This window comes from Amphiprion ocellaris, chromosome 24 (genome assembly GCF_022539595.1).
Source record: "Amphiprion ocellaris isolate individual 3 ecotype Okinawa chromosome 24, ASM2253959v1, whole genome shotgun sequence".
NCBI lineage: Eukaryota > Metazoa > Chordata > Actinopteri > Pomacentridae > Amphiprion > Amphiprion ocellaris.
Window position 1 is genome coordinate 18,653,189 of NC_072789.1, and position 16,296 is coordinate 18,669,484.

The 16,296-nt window shown below is 37.3% G+C and overlaps 1 long non-coding RNA gene across 4 annotated transcripts; it reads right to left on the reverse strand.

The window, feature by feature from the left end:
- Window positions 1–430: 430 nt before the first annotated feature.
- Window positions 431–9,399, reverse strand: LOC111580121 (uncharacterized). Of its 4 annotated transcripts, none has more exons than XR_008600779.1 (4): window positions 9,321–9,399; window positions 6,051–6,142; window positions 4,143–4,291; window positions 431–635 (listed from the first exon to the last, which is right to left on the reverse strand). It is a non-coding gene; the product is annotated as an uncharacterized LOC111580121 (long non-coding RNA). The 4 variants fall into 4 exon arrangements; XR_008600780.1 differs by having other exon boundaries at window positions 9,314–9,376; XR_008600781.1 differs by lacking the exon at window positions 9,321–9,399 and adding an exon at window positions 9,280–9,302.
- Between the last annotated feature and the right edge of the window lie 6,897 nt (window positions 9,400–16,296).

Here is a 16,296-nt window from a genome sequence, read left to right on the forward strand (position 1 = left end):
TGACAGATGTTTAAGTTAAAGGAGCTTTTATTTGTGACGTATAACCAATCAATCACTCCAGAAGATCAGAGCGACACACAGGTAGATAAAGGTTCACAGCCAAAGGTTGGCCACCATTTTTAAATTTTATTCCCACCGGAAATCAGTAAAAAATAAAATACTGATAATCTCAGTAAATCAGTCAGCCCTCAAGACAAATTTACTACAATTCTACATATGTATGTCCTCTTTCCTTTTGACTTGTTATTTGCTTACCAATATACGATGTATATGATGGCGTTTTTTTCATACCAAAGGCACCTTATACTATGATGTTTTCTCAGAGACATACTATGTACTCTGTTGTTCTGGCCCTGGACGCTGCACTCCTCCTCTGTTGTTTTCTGGATTGTACTCGCTGCGATGCCTTCGTCCACCCCGGCCTCCGTTGACTCGTCCCCGCCTGCCGTCTCTGGAGCTGAAGCTGGATTGGAACAGACCAAAGTACAGTCCAATCACGATGCCAGCTGCCTCTCAAAAGGCTCCTTCATCTGGCAGGTGGCAGCACTTCTTCTGAGGGGAAGCTGAGCTGGTCCAGCAGAACTTTGGAGATGTGTTCCAGTGGTTGGTGGATGTGTGGGGAGATAGAGAGGGACCTTTGAATTGTTCACAAAGGAAAACAGGGAACCCATTGGTAGTTTTAGTTTAGGATGCTACTGTGGTGTGTTTATGGGTTTTAAGAGGTGAACAGGAAGAGTTTTTTTTTTTTCGTATTGATTATCTTTTACTTTGTTCCTGGTTGGAATGCCCATCAATGTCAACATGAAGTTCACTTTTAGTTCTGTTTATTTATTTTTATTTTACTAACACCCATTTGCTTTTAACCCCCTCACATGTTGTGTTGTTGTAAACTTACTCTTTCAAATAATTACTTGTCTAACCCTCTGGAAACCAGCGTTTGGACTGTTTTTGTGTTGCTCCTCACCTACTTCAGACAGCCGGGACGTAAAGTTTTGTGGACGAAAGGCTTTTCTATGACGTTTTTAGAGCAACATACTAAACTATGATGTTTTTTTTTCCATATATTGGACGACATACTAAACTACGAAATTTTTTTCACATTTAGGACGTGTGTTGGACATGTTGTAAAAACGTGCCATATGACGAAATAATGTAAAGCAGGCCGTGAAAAATACTCCAGAAAAGTTTTCTTTGAAAAAAAACATCATGAATTTTGGCGCAAAAAAACGCCATAGTATACTATGTCGAAAAAAAATGTCATTTTTCAACATGTTGTGAAAACATGCCATATGATGAAATAATGTAAAGCAGGCCGTGAAAAACACTATGGTAAGGTTTTCTTTTTAAAAAAATCATGAATTTTGGCGCAAAAAAAAAAAAGCCATCGTATACTATGTCGAAAAAAAATGCTATTTTTCAACATGTTGTAAAAACGTGACGTATGATGAAATAATGTAAAGGAGGCCGTGACAAACACTATGGGAGGTTTTCTTTGAAAAAAAAATCATCATGAATTTTGGCGCCAAAAAAAAACGCCTTACTATACTATGTCGAAAAAAATATGAGATTTTTCAACATTTTGTAAAAACGTGCCATATGATGAAATAATGTAAAGCAGGCTGTGAAAAACACTCCAGAAAGTTTTTCTTTGAAAAAAAACCATCATGAATTTTGGCGCAAAGAAATGCCATAGTATACTATGTCGAAAAATGTTATTTTTCAACATGTGAAAACATGCCATATGATGAAATAATGTAAAGCAGGCTGTGAAAAACACTCCAGAAAAGTTTTCTGTGAAAAAAAAAACATCATGAATTTTGGCGCAAAAAAACGCCTTACTATACTATGTCGAAAAAAAAATGTGATTTTTCAACATGTTGTAAAAACGTGCCATATGATGAAATAATGTAAAGGAGGCCGTGAAAAACACTATGGGAAGGTTTTCTTTGAAAAAAAACCATCATGAATTTTGGCGACAAAAAAAACGCCATAGTATACTATGTCGAAAACAAAATGTGCCCATTTTTCAAACATGTTGTAAAAACGTGCATATGATGAATATATGTCAAGGAAGGGCAGTGAAAAACACTCCAGAAAGGTTTTCTTTGAAAAAAAAAAATCATCATGAATTTTGGCGCAAAAAAAACGCCTTACTATACTATGTCGAAAAAAAATGCCATTTTTCAAACATGTTGTAAAAACGTGCCATATGATGAAATAATGTCAAGGAGGGCTGTGAAAAACACTCCAGAAAGGTTTTCTTTGAAAAAAAATCATCATGAATTTTGGCGCAAAAAAAACGCCTTACTATACTATGTCGAAAAAAAATGCCATTTTTCAAACATGTTGTAAAACGTGCCATATGATGAAATAATGTCAAGGAGGGTGGTAAAAAACACTCCAGAAAGGTTTTCTTTGAAAAAAAAATCATCATGAATTTTGGCGCAAAAAAAACACCTTACTATACTATGTCGAAAAAAAATGCCATTTTTCAAACATGTTGTAAAAACGTGCCATATGATGAAATAATGTCAAGGAGGGCAGTGAAAAACACTCCAGAAAGGTTTTCTTTGAAAAAAAAAATCATCATGAATTTTGGCGCAAAAAAAACGCCTTACTATACTATGTCGAAAAAAAATGCCATTTTTCAAACATGTTGTAAAAACGTGCCATATGATGAAATAATGTCAAGGAGGGCGTGAAAAACACTCCAGAAAGGTTTTCTTTGAAAAAAAAAATCATCATGAATTTTGGCGCAAAAAAAACGCCTTACTATACTATGTCGAAAAAAATGCCATTTTTCAAACATGTTGTAAAAACGTGCCATATGATGAAATAATGTCAAGGAGGGCGTGAAAAACACTCCAGAAAGGTTTTCTTTGAAAAAAAAATCATCATGAATTTTGGCGCAAAAAAAACCGCCATAGTATACTATGTCAAAAAATGTCATTTTTCAACATGTTGTGAAAACATGCCATATGATGAAATAATGTAAAGGAGTCCATGAAAAACACCCCAGAAAGGTTTTCTTTGAAAAAAAAAAAACCATCATGAATTTTGGCGCAAAGAAATGCCATAGTATACTATGTCGAAAAATGTTATTTCTCAACATGTGAAAACATGCCATATGATGAAATAATGTAAAGCAGGCTGTGAAAAACACTCCAGAAAAGTTTTCTGTGAAAAAAAACATCATGAATTTTGGCGCAAAAAAACGCCTTACTATACTATGTCGAAAAAAAATGTGATTTTTCAACATGTTGTAAAAACGTGCCATATGATGAAATAATGTAAAGGAGGCTGTGAAAAACACTCCAGAAAGGTTTTTGTTTGAAAAAAAAAACCATCATGAATTTTGGCGGGAAAAAAAACGCCATAGTATACTATGTTGAAAAATGTCATTTTTCCACATGTGAAAACATGCCATATGATGAAATAATGTAAAGGAGGCCATGAAAAACACTATGGTAAGGTTTTCTTTGAAAAAAAAAAAACGAATTTTGGCGCAAAAAAACGCCATAGTATACTATGTTGAAAAAAAAATGTGATTTTTCAACATGTTGTAAAAATGTGCCATATGATGAAATAATGTAAAGCAGGCCGTGAAAAACACTATGGTAAGGTGACATTTTAAGAGCGACATGCTATACTATAACTTTTATTTTTAGTTTTTTTGTTGTTTTTTTAACCAACATATTGTAAGAATTTGAACAGTTTTAAAAATTACTATACTTTTACTTGTGCAATGAAATTATTATTCTATGGCATTTTTTAGATGACATATTATACTCTGATCTTTTCTTGAATTACATACTATTTTGACAATATACTGCACGATGACAATTTTTGAACCACATATCATACATGACAATTTTAGGCAACATCCTATCACTTTGCGCTTTTTGAACCACATAATCTATGGGGTTTTTTTTGCCGACATGCTATACTATGAACTACAGGCCATACTATGTTATTCTTGAGTAAAGCATACTATACTTTGACATTTTCTGAACTACATCCTATACTATGGCGTTATACACAGAGTGCTTTGGTTACATGTTGATTTATAATCTAGATTTTTTCCTGTATTGTTTTTTGATGGGATTACCACAGACCTGACCCTGAACACCGTTGACACCCACCTGAGGGAGACGCTGCCTAAGATCTCAAGGCTGCTTGGTCGTGGTCTTTCTGGTCCTGCTCCAGAACGCCTTCATCAACTACGTCTTCTTTTGAAGAGGCCCTCAGATGCTGCGATCTCTGACCTTCAGGAGGAACTGCTACTTTCACTCTGTAACGAGACGGTGGTTATTTTAAAGACCCAGCTCCTGGCGGCTTTGAGTGAAAGTTTAACATCCATCAAAACAGAACTACAGACAGTTAAATCTGAGCTGTCGGTCAGTATTTCAGACATCAAGTCCGACCCAGCTGCCCTAAAGCAGACTGTGGGTGAAACAGAAACTTCACTCTCCACATCATCACACTCCAAAGCAGAGCACCTGTCTGCTGAACTTTTAAAAGTGGACTATAAATGTGAAGAATGTGAGCAGCAGCAGCCTGTGAGCAGCGGAACAGATGTGATCAGAAAGAAGTCATTTTCTTTTTTCTTTTCTTTCTGGTTGTCTTGATGCTGTCAGATGCAGATGTTGGAGCTGATTCTGATCTTTAAGGATAAAAAAGCTGCTTTTCCTTCACAGACTTTTCAGGAAATTATTCTCTCAGGTTTTCTCTGCTATTTATATTTTTATTATCTGTGATTATTTCATTATTGTAAAATAAAGTTTGAGGCATAACGACTCATTTAGATATTTTATTCCTGAAATCTTTGACGTAGAAGAACTAAACTTCCATTTTCCTTCTTGTGCTTCTGATACTAGAACTAAACGTGTCTTCAACACGGATCATCTGGTTTTAATTAATCAGCAGCAACATCACAACGCATGTCTGATAAAAACTTGGAGTCACTCAGGACCTTTCTGGACAGAACAAGAGATCCAGCAGAATTCTGATCAATCTGAGCCAATATCCCTCTTGCTTCAACAGCTCTTTGTGGATGGTTCTCAGATGCAGCTCTTCAAGCTATACTGTGCTATTGCAGGCCACCTGTCCAGAACATTGCAACATGCTATGAGCCTACAGGCCCAACATGCATCACTTAGCTGTTGGAGCTCCCTTGGTGCACCATCAAACATCTCCTGCTGCACTTCCAGCCATTTGTTCTGTACATATGAGCCAGACATGAATACATACAGTCGTTCCAATAATGAGAAGAAGTTTCCTGCATCTGCTACACTTTTGACAGCGTCTGCTAGAACTAGGTTCAAGCAGTGTGAACTAGAGTGAACATAGAAGGCATGTTTAGCTACTGCTTTTATTTTTGCTTCAACACCTGCATGTGCATCACTGCTGCACCATCGTAGTCCTGGTCTACAAGGTTTTCCTTGGACTCCAGCCCCTGCTTCTCAGAGAACCATATAATCTAGTCACTTAAGGCAGCAGCATCCAGATGTTCTGCCACATCAAACTCCAGAAAGCTCTCATGAACCACACCGCACTCAAGTAATTCATTCTGTATTGTTTTACTGGTATATTTTGCATTTTTAGCTTCTTGTTTAATGATGGGGTTATGGTTACCCAGCAAGTCTAACATAGACAGAAAAACACCTTTTTTTTGGAGTTGAGAGACTCCCTGTGACCTGCTGTGCTGTTTTCTGTGGTTGTTAGAACTAAAATTCAGCTGATGTTCTAATGTAGTACTGATTTTCAGCCATCTGCTTCTTTTTTTGCTCATCCATTAGTCCAAACATTGAGGTATTTTTATCCTGAATGTTCTTGTTCTCTGTCTATGCAAACGTTGCATTTACATGTCCTTCAGATCTGCCATGAGAACAGAAACCATGTCTTTCATTGTAGCCTTTTTCCAGTTGCGATAACCCTCCAATGAGGTGAAAACAGTCTTTGGAGCATCTGGGAGGGAAAAATGCCAACATGCAAAACAGTAAGCTGCATCTTTTGATTGTGAGTTTTCTAACCAGGGATGAAATTTGTACCAGTCGCTGCAGAAGCTTCTTCTGGCTCCTCCCTGGAGGGAAACTGTCTGGCATTGGCTGCACTGGAACCTCACACCTGGACTTGGATACATCTAGAAGATGGAGGGAAGGAAACATTCAAACTGCATTACATCTGAACTAATTATACAATATAACAACTAGTAAAAACACAACTGATTATAACCATCAGACTGTGTTAACATACACTAGCATTTTAGCCTGGGAGAGGATTTTTAGGGTCATTTTTTAATTTTGGAATTTAACCTGGCCAATATATCTAAAACACATTGTACATAAAATATTCAAACTCTGTCTCCATCTCATTACACTTTCACAATTTTCCCACAAGCTTCCTCAATTATTCATATTTAAGCAAACATAAATATTTGTATTTATTTGAAGAAGTCTAAGCAATGTCTCTTAAATGCACCTTACAACAAAATGTGTGTTAATGTCATTAGTTGTTGTTATTTCTGTGTAACTTCTTCTACTATGCAGCAACAGTTTCCATCCCATGAGCAGCAGCTGGACTGGAGATGGTTGGTGATGGATCAGGAACTCTCCTTTCCCTTTCACTGTTTGAACCCTGCATATCATCTTGGTGATGTTCTCCCTCCTCCATCTCTTCTCCAACCTCCTCCTGTCTCTGCTCACCATCACCTTGTATTTCATCACATTTCTGTTGTCTTTCTCTCTCTCCTTCCACATCTTCATCTTCTCTCTCTCATTCCACATCGTCTTCATCTTTTCTCTCTCCTTCCACATCGTCTTCATCTTTTCTCTCTCCTTCCACATCATCTTCATCTTTTCTCTCTCCTTCCACATCATCTTCATCTTTCTCTCTCTCCTTCCACATCGTCTTCATCTTTTCTCTCTCCTTCCACATCATCTTCATCTTTTCTCTCTCCTTCCACATCGTCTTCATCTTTTCTCTCTCTCCTTCCACATCATCTTCATCTTTTCTCTCTCCTTCCACATCGTCTTCATCTTTTCTCTCTCCTTCCACATCATCTTCATCTTTTCTCTCTCCTTCCACATCGTCTTCATCTTCTCTCTCTCCTTCCACATCGTCTTCATCTTTCTCTCTCTCCTTCCACATCGTCTTCATCTTTTCTCTCTCCTTCCACATCGTCTTCATCTTTTCTCTCTCCTTCCACATCGTCTTCATCTTCTCTCTCTCATTCCACATCGTCTTCATCTTTTCTCTCTCTCCTTCCACATCGTCTTCATCTTCTCTCTCATTCCACATCGTCTTCATCTTTTCTCTCTCTCCTTCCACATCGTCTTCATCTTTTCTCTCTCCTTCCACATCGTCTTCATCTTTTCTCTCTCCTTCCACATCGTCTTCATCTTTTCTCTCTCCTTCCACATCATCTTCATCTTTTCTCTCTCCTTCCACATCGTCTTCATCTTTTCTCTCTCTCCTTCCACATCGTCTTCATCTTCTCTCTCTCATTCCACATCGTCTTCATCTTTTCTCTCTCATTCCACATCGTCTTCATCTTTTCTCTCTCTCCTTCCACATCGTCTTCATCTTTTCTCTCTCCTTCCACATCGTCTTCATCTTTTCTCTCTCCTTCCACATCGTCTTCATCTTTTCTCTCTCTCCTTCCACATCGTCTTCATCTTTTCTCTCTCATTCCACATCGTCTTCATCTTTTCTCTCTCTCCTTCCACATCGTCTTCATCTTTTCTCTCTCCTTCCACATCGTCTTCATCTTTTCTCTCTCCTTCCACATCGTCTTCATCTTTTCTCTCTCCTTCCACATCGTCTTCATCTTTTCTCTCTCCTTCCACATCGTCTTCATCTTTTCTCTCTCCTTCCACATCGTCTTCATCTTTTCTCTCTCCTTCCACATCATCTTCATCTTTTCTCTCTCCTTCCACATCGTCTTCATCTTTCTCTCTCATTCCACATCATCTTCATCTTTTCTCTCTCTCCTTCCACATCGTCTATCATCCTTTTCTCTCTCTCCTTCCACATCGTCTTCATCTTTTCTCTCCTCTCTTCACCACATCATCTCTCATCATTTCTCTCTCTCCTTCCACATCGTCTTCATCTTCTCTCCATACAATTCCACATCGTCTTTCATCTTTTCATCTCTCCTTCCACATCGTCTTCATCTTTTCTCTCTCCTTCCACATCGTCTTCATCTCTTTCTCTCCTCTCTTCCCACATCGTCTTCATCTTTTCTCTCTCTTCACACATCGTCTTCATCTTTCTCTCTCTCCTTCCACATCCGTCCATCATCTTTTCTCTCTACCTTTCCCACATCCGTCTTCATCTTTCTCTCTCTTCCACAACTGAGTCATCACTCTTTTCTCTCTCCTTCCACACTCGTCTTCATCTTTTCTCTCTCCTTTCCACATCATCTTCATCTTTTCTCTCTCCTTCCACATCGTCTTCTTCTTTCTCTCTCTCCTTCCACATCGTCTTCATCTTTTCTCTCTCCTTCCACATCTGTCTTCATCTTTTCTCTCTCTCCTTCCACATCATCTTCATCTTTTCTCTCTCCTTCCACATCATCTTCATCTTTCTCTCTCTCCTTCCACATCGTCTTCATCTTTTCTCTCTCCTTCCACATCATCTTCATCTTTTCTCTCTCCTTCCACATCGTCTTCATCTTTCTCTCTCTCCTTCCACATCATCTTCATCTTTTCTCTCTCCTTCCACATCGTCTTCATCTTTTCTCTCTCCTTCCACATCATCTTCATCTTTTCTCTCTCCTTCCACATCGTCTTCATCTTCTCTCTCTCCTTCCACATCGTCTTCATCTTTCTCTCTCTCCTTCCACATCGTCTTCATCTTTTCTCTCTCCTTCCACATCGTCTTCATCTTTTCTCTCTCCTTCCACATCGTCTTCATCTTTTCTCTCTCCTTCCACATCGTCTTCATCTTTCTCTCTCTCCTTCCACATCGTCTTCATCTTTTCTCTCTCTCCTTCCACCTCATCTTCTCTATCATTCTTGCTCAGTTGTTCATTTTCTATTTCTTTCTCTTTGGTGAGAAAAACCTGCAAATGCTACCTTTCCTCTCCATGTCTGTAAGATTCAAAGTGATTTCAGTGTTTTACAGAATCAATCTTGGCTTTTGTAGCTACTTTCCAGATGACGTCAGACCTAGCTAACGTTACATGTATGTTAGCAAAACAACGTTGTTCAGCCTGATTTTTCTGATGTCAGAATCAGCACTGCAACTATTCTAGCGCTGTGCTTTCATTATAATTACATTTCTTAGTAGACAGACATCGATAGTTGCTCACTTTCTACCTCTTTCCTCCTGTCTTCTTTCCTTCTGGCTCCCTCGGTTTTTCCAAGCAAATCAGTCTCTTACTGCGCATGCGCTGCAGCCGCTCGCTGCCGCTCTGACGTCATCTCGTGCTGCATTCAGGGCAGTCAGACATTGGAGTGCCTCGGTCGTAAATGTCAAATTCGTCGCTGCAAATTGGGGTGGCAGCAGGGGTGGCAAGGCTTTCTGTTAGGGGGCATTTGCCCCCCTATGAATTACGGATAAACAACGTTTCCAGGTTTCTCTTTCAAAATAAAAGCTGTGATTTGTTTAACAGAAAAATGACACGATTTCAAAAATGTGATTTTTGAAAATGCAAATCAAACTGTAATAAGCATGAAACTCATCAGTCCTTTGGTTTGTAAAGTCTCAGAAAATGGTGAGAAACGTGGATCAGAGCCTCTCAAAGCTCCAGATGACGTCCTCAACCCAAAGACTTTCAGTTTACTGTCAGAAAGAATCAAAGAAACTCAAGAATATTCACATTTATGAAGCTGGAATCGGAGAATTGTGACTTTTTTTCCTCCAAAAATGACTCAAAGCAGTTAATCAACAGTCAGAAAGTGGTGATAAATGTATTCCTTGCGTCTCCAGAACAATCCTGAACCTGAATCTACCTGCGAACATTTCTGTGGTCATTATTAGAAGAAACCTTAAAGATGTAAAGTGACTGTTTGGTCCAGATAATATCAGCTGGAGATGGAAACATTTGTGGACTAAAATCAGTTTTCCATCATCAGTGTTTTTCTGACTTAATTCAGAAACAGTGTCGTAACACAGACCGTCCACCAGATGGCGCCAATAGCAAACTACTGCACATTATTGTGTGTTTCAGTGAAATTGTGGATGTCTAAAATGTCTCTTTGTTAATAAACGTCCTGGGAGAGTTCTATAAAACTGTTAATGGACTAAAACAACAATCCTGGTTTTATGACTTCAGTTCATTTAATAAAAAGTGGTTCCACTGGCAGCAGTTTGTTCTCTAAATGTCAGACGTGTTTTATTGTTAGAGGAGCAGCTGAATGATAAGATGAGAAACAACCGTTTTGTCCTGCAGGAGGATGAAGCGACTGACAGGAACAAAGACTGTTTATTGATAACATACGTCAGATTCATTGATGCTGAGGATTTGAAGGAGGATTTGCGCTTCTGCAAACGGAACCAACAGAGCCACTGAGGAGGAACTGTTCAGAACGAAAGAAAACTGGAGATGTGGGAGAAGTGAGTGAAAGAAGGGAATATAGACTCATCTGATAGCCTGAAATCATTGATTGAGGACAACAAGCTGCAGAACACATTCATCCATTCATGATCAGCCACATCTGTGCCCTACAGAAACAGTTCCTGAGCTATTTCCCAGTGCAGGATCCTACTGAATATGACTGGATCAGTTCAGCAGCAGCAGCTGACTTCAGCGCTGCAGAAGAGGAGCAGTTCATTGATGCCACAATGAGGCTGCACTTCAACTCAAAGACATTCTCTGCATTCTGGATTGGAGTGGAAAAGGACGAGCCACTGCTGGGCAGGAGAGCATCTTACCTGTGTGACATCACTTCCTCTGCAGTCGCCTCAAGACAGAATACAGATCAAAGCTGGACATTGGAAATGAGCTAAGAGTGGCAGTTTCACAGCTGCAGCCTCCATTGGAGAAAATCTGCAGCACAAAGCAAACCCACATCAGTCACTGAAAGGGACTTCAAGTGGTTTTACAAATCTTCTTACAAATCTTGTTTTTGCACACAATATTTGCAAGTTTTTCTTTATTACCAGAGAATTGTTAACATGCCATTTTTGAGCAGAGAATCAATTTTGAATGTGTTGAAAGTAGGGCTGCCACAAACGACGCGTCGACGAATCGCCTGAGCACGATACGTCATCAAAAGCGGAAGTGAGCGCGCAATGCAACAGAAATCACCGTCCGAGTGGAGCGCGGAACACGCATGGACATCCGCGCTGTATCGTGCATATATAGTATATGCACGATGCGGCGCGGATGTCCACGCTGTATCGTAAACGCGGATGTCCACGCTGTATTGTGCGTATATAATATATGCATATACTATAATATATAATATGTTAGCAATAATAGCATAAAAATTAGATAAATTGCGATCCAAAATTACAAAAATCTGACAAATTAAGACAGAAAACAGCATAAATGGGACAGAAAACTACAAAAACAAGGCAAATGATTACTCGAAATGACACAAAGGGGAAACAAAATGGCAAAACTCAGACAAATTAAAACAGAAAAACTACAAAAATGGTAAAAATGAGACAAACTGAGGCCAAAACTATATTAAAAAGACTGAAAATGAAATTGAAAGAATTAGGACATTAAATGATACAAAGGAGACATAGAATGGTAAAAATGAGATGAATTAAGACACAAAATGACAAAAATGAGAAATTGATACCAAAAATCGACAAAAATTAGAGAAGTTATGACTCAAAATTGTAAAAATGAGACAAATTCAGGTCCAAAACCATAAAAATGAGACCCACTGTGATCCAGAACTCCAGAAACTTGATTTCCTGTCGGCCACTGAGTCCAGACTACATTTCCCATGAGCACCTGCTGCAGAGCCTCAGCTGAACTCCATCAGATCTCCTCAGAGGAACCCACACCCACCTGGTCCAAAAGTTTGTTCTCGACTTCAGGACTTCAGGTAAGAATCAGAAACAGCAGAAAAAGGATCCAAAGACTGAAATGGTTCAGTCTGAAGGTTCGTTTTCCTTCAGTTAAAGACACGAAAAATATCAGAAATCACACACAAGACAAAATGGAGACAAATGAAGACACAACATGACAAAATGGAGACAAATGAAGACACAAAACCAGCTTTAAGGTGTTATTGTGGTTCTGTTGATGGTTCTGACCCGATTAAAGGTTTTATTGTGGTTCTGTTGATGTTTCCGACCAGATTAAAGGTTTTTTTTAAAGGTTTTATTGTGGTTCTGTTGAGGATCCTGGCTCCGGTCCGGTTCTACCTCCTGCTGCCGGGTCTCCGGGTCGTCCTCCTCGTTCTGACGGATCATCCATCATCTTCAGCAGCAGATGGCTCGGAGGCTCCAGGGAGCGCCGCCCAACTGCATGATGGGAAGTCGGGTCACGTCCAGGTCCGGTCGGGTCCGTCAGACGGGTCGACGTTCTGTCAGCTGCTGAGAATTAATGATCCGTTCAGCAGCAGAACCACCAGTAGAACCAGCAGAACGCAGATTTAGACACGAAATAAAACTAAAAGCATCATTTTACTGTTGGTTTAATCCAATAAATCCATAAAATAAAATTAAAAACATCATTTTACTGTTGGTTTGATCCAATAAATCCACAAAATAAAACTAAAACCATCATTTTACTGTTGGTTTGATCCAATAAATCCACAAAATTAGCAGTAGAAAGCTCAGATGTTTTTTTTTAGATGTAAAATAATGAAAAATAAATGGTCATTTTCTGGTCAGTTTGAGATGGAAAATCAACAGAATTACCAATAAAATGCTCAGATTTTGGTTTTAGATGAAGAATAAATGCAAAAAAAGCTTCATTTTCTATTGAGTTTGTTCAAATAAAACAGCAAAACGAGCAATAAATAACCTCAGATTTTAGTTTTAGATGAAGATTAAATGCAAAAATCTTCAATATCTGGTTCGTTTCTGATGGAAAATCATCAGAATTAACAATAAGAAGCTCAGATTTGAGTTTTAAACATAAAATAATGTCAAATAAATGCATCATCCGTCGTGCTTTTCCCATTTCTCTGGTTTTTCTCCAACATTTTCGATGACTTCTTTAGGTTTTGTGTTTCCTGGTTGGAGGCAGCAGGTGGAGCTGCAGAGCTGCAACAGGCTCAACTGATGATGATAAAATAAATTAATCAGTCAGATTTTTTTTAATGCAGGAAATAAAAATGCACTAAAAATAATTAAAACTTCATTGGAAAAACCAGATGTGAATAAAATCCACTAAAATAAGAATAAATAAAAATAAATAAAACTGCATAACATAAATTATTAACAGATAAATAACAGTTGAAAATATAATTAAAATCAAGTGAATAATTAAAAATATATATCTAGAATTAAAATGTAGTAAAATCTTGACATAAATAAAAAAAACAAACTGAGGAAACCGATGAGATCAGATAAAATGAAATAATAATAATAAAAAATATGTATAGCCAGCATAAAATTAAAGCTAATTGAAATAAAATAAATATAGAATAAATAGGTAAATAAACAATTCAAAAGCAAAATAGAAATAAAAATTCATAAAAACAGAAAAAGAATAAAGTCTCTCAATGAAGTAAAAAAAAAAACGTCCAACGTCACGTTTTAAATTTAATTTTGCAACTTTTTGTGGTGATTTTGTGACTTTTTTGTAGTAGTTTTTTGACTTATGGTGATTTTCTATCTGATGATTTCGCAATTTTTTCAGTTGATTTTTGTGACTTTTTGTAGCAATTCTGCATCATATTGTGGTTATTTTGTGATTTTTGTGGTGATTTTGTGACTTCTTGTTGTGATTGTGTGACTTTTTGTGGTTAAAAGATAATACCTGTAGAGACTTAAATGTTCAGTATCTGTGGATTTTGTCTCTTTTGTGGTGATTTTACAACTTTTTGTGATGATTTTGTGACTTTTTTGTTGATTTTGCATCATTTTATAAGTTTGTTGTGGCTTTTTTTGGTAGTTCAGTGTGTTTTTGTCGTGATTTTTTTTAGTTTATGTGATTATTTTGAGAATTTTTATGATAATTTTGTGTCTTTTGCGGTGATTTTGAGGCTTCTTAAAGTCATTTTTCATGTATTTATGATAATTTTGCATCTCTTTGTGTTGATTTTCATGCTTTCATGGTGATTCCTTCATCTCTTAGTTTGTGGTGATTTTGAACATTTTAATAATAATTTTGCATCTCTTTGTGGTGATTTCCATCATTTGATAATAATTTCTCATCTTTTATGATAATTTTGCATCTTTTTATGATAATTTTGTGTCTTCTATGATAATTGTGCATCGTTCTATAACAATTTTAAGTGTTTTTATGACGATTTTGTATTTTTTTATGAAAATTTTGCATCATTTTATTTTAATTTTGTATCTTTTATTCTAATTTTGCATCTTTTTATCATAATTTTTAATCTTTTTATGATAATTTTGTATCTTTTCATGATAATTTTGGATCTTTTTATGATAATTTAGGCTCTTTTATCATAGTTTTGTGTCTTTTTGTGATAATTTTGTATCTTTATTTGATAATTTATCATCTTTTTATAGTAATTTTTCATCTTTTTATAATAAATTTTTTATGATAATTTTGCATCTATTTATGATAATTTTTCTAATTTTGCAAATTTTTATTATAACCTTGTATCTTTTTATAATCATTGTTCATCTTTTTCTGCTAATTTTGTGTCTTTTATGCAAATTTTTCATCTTTTCATAATTTTTAAAATCTTTTTTGATCATTTTTAATCTTTGCTTAATAATTTCTCATCTTTATATGATAGTTTTGCCTTTTTATAATAATTTTTCATCTTTTTTAAAACAATTTTTAATCTTTTTATGATGATTTTGTATCTTTTTGTTCTAATTTTGCATCTTTCTGTTTTAAATTTGTATCTTTTCTTACAGTTTTGCACCTTTTTATAATTATTTTGAGTCTTTTTATGATAATTTTTTATCTTTTTATGATAATTTTGTGTCTTTTCATGATAATTTTGTATCTTTTCTTATAATTTTGCATCTTTTCTTATAGTTTTGCATCTTTTTATAATAATTTTTAGTCTTTTTCTTATAATTTTTAGTCTTTTTCTTATAATTTTTCATCTTTTTATAATAGTTTTGTGTCTTTTTATGATAATTTTGTATCTTTTCTTATAATTTTGCATCTTTTCTTATAGTTTTGCATCTTTTTATGATAGTTCTTCTTCTTTCTATGACAGTTATTCATCTTTCTATGATAATGTTGATCTTCCTATGATAATTTGTCATCTCTTTTTGATGCCAGTACTCTTAGCTTGTGGACTGTAGAGGAGTCAAACAGAGATCAGGACCAGGCTGACGGTCTGACAGTCGCTGCGTCATGTGACAGGCGTGTCAGGTGTCATGGCGACGTGTCGAGGATCGGCGGGGGGCCCAAGGTCGCGGCCATCTTTTCAAGGTGGAGCCTCCCCGTCCTCCCCCCGACATCCTGCAGCCGCATTAATGCAGATTATGGGTTCTGATAATTTAATAAAACGCCGGCCTGATCTGTCCTTTTATTCCAGTTATGATGAGGCGGGGGGCAGCGTTCCATCAGCGCAGAATAAACACCATCCATCATCCACCCTGATTAGCCGCTGACAGGCCAGAAACGCCGCTACGCTTCAGCAGCTTCCTGTTAACTTTGGTCTGATGGCGGCGAGTCTCCGGACGCCGCTTCATGTTAGCTTTAGCCTCCAGACTTCCTGCTAACTTTAGCCTCCAGACTTCCTGTTAACGTTAGCCTCTGGACTTCCTGTTAACTTTAGCCTCTGGACTTCCTGCAAGCTTTAGCCTCCAGACTTCCTGTTAACGTTAGCCTCTGGACTTCCTGTTAACTTTAGCCTCCGGACTTCCTGTTAACTTTAGCCTCTGGACTTCCTGTTAACTTTAGCCTCCAGACTTCCTGTTAACTTTAGCCTCCGGACGTTGCTTCCTGCTAACTTCAACCTCTAGACGCCACTTCCTGCTACCTTTAGCCTCCAGACTTCCTGTTAACTTTAACCTCCGGACTTCCTGCTAACTTTAGCCTCCAGACTTCCTGCTAACTTTAGCCTCCGGACTTCCTGCTAACTTTAGCCTCCAGACGTCCTGCTAACATTAGCCTCCAGACTTCCTGTTAATGTTAGCCTCTGGATTTCCTGTTAACTTTAGCCTCCGGACTTCCTGTTAACTTTAGCCTCTGGACGCTGCTTCCTGTTAACTTTAGCCTCCGGA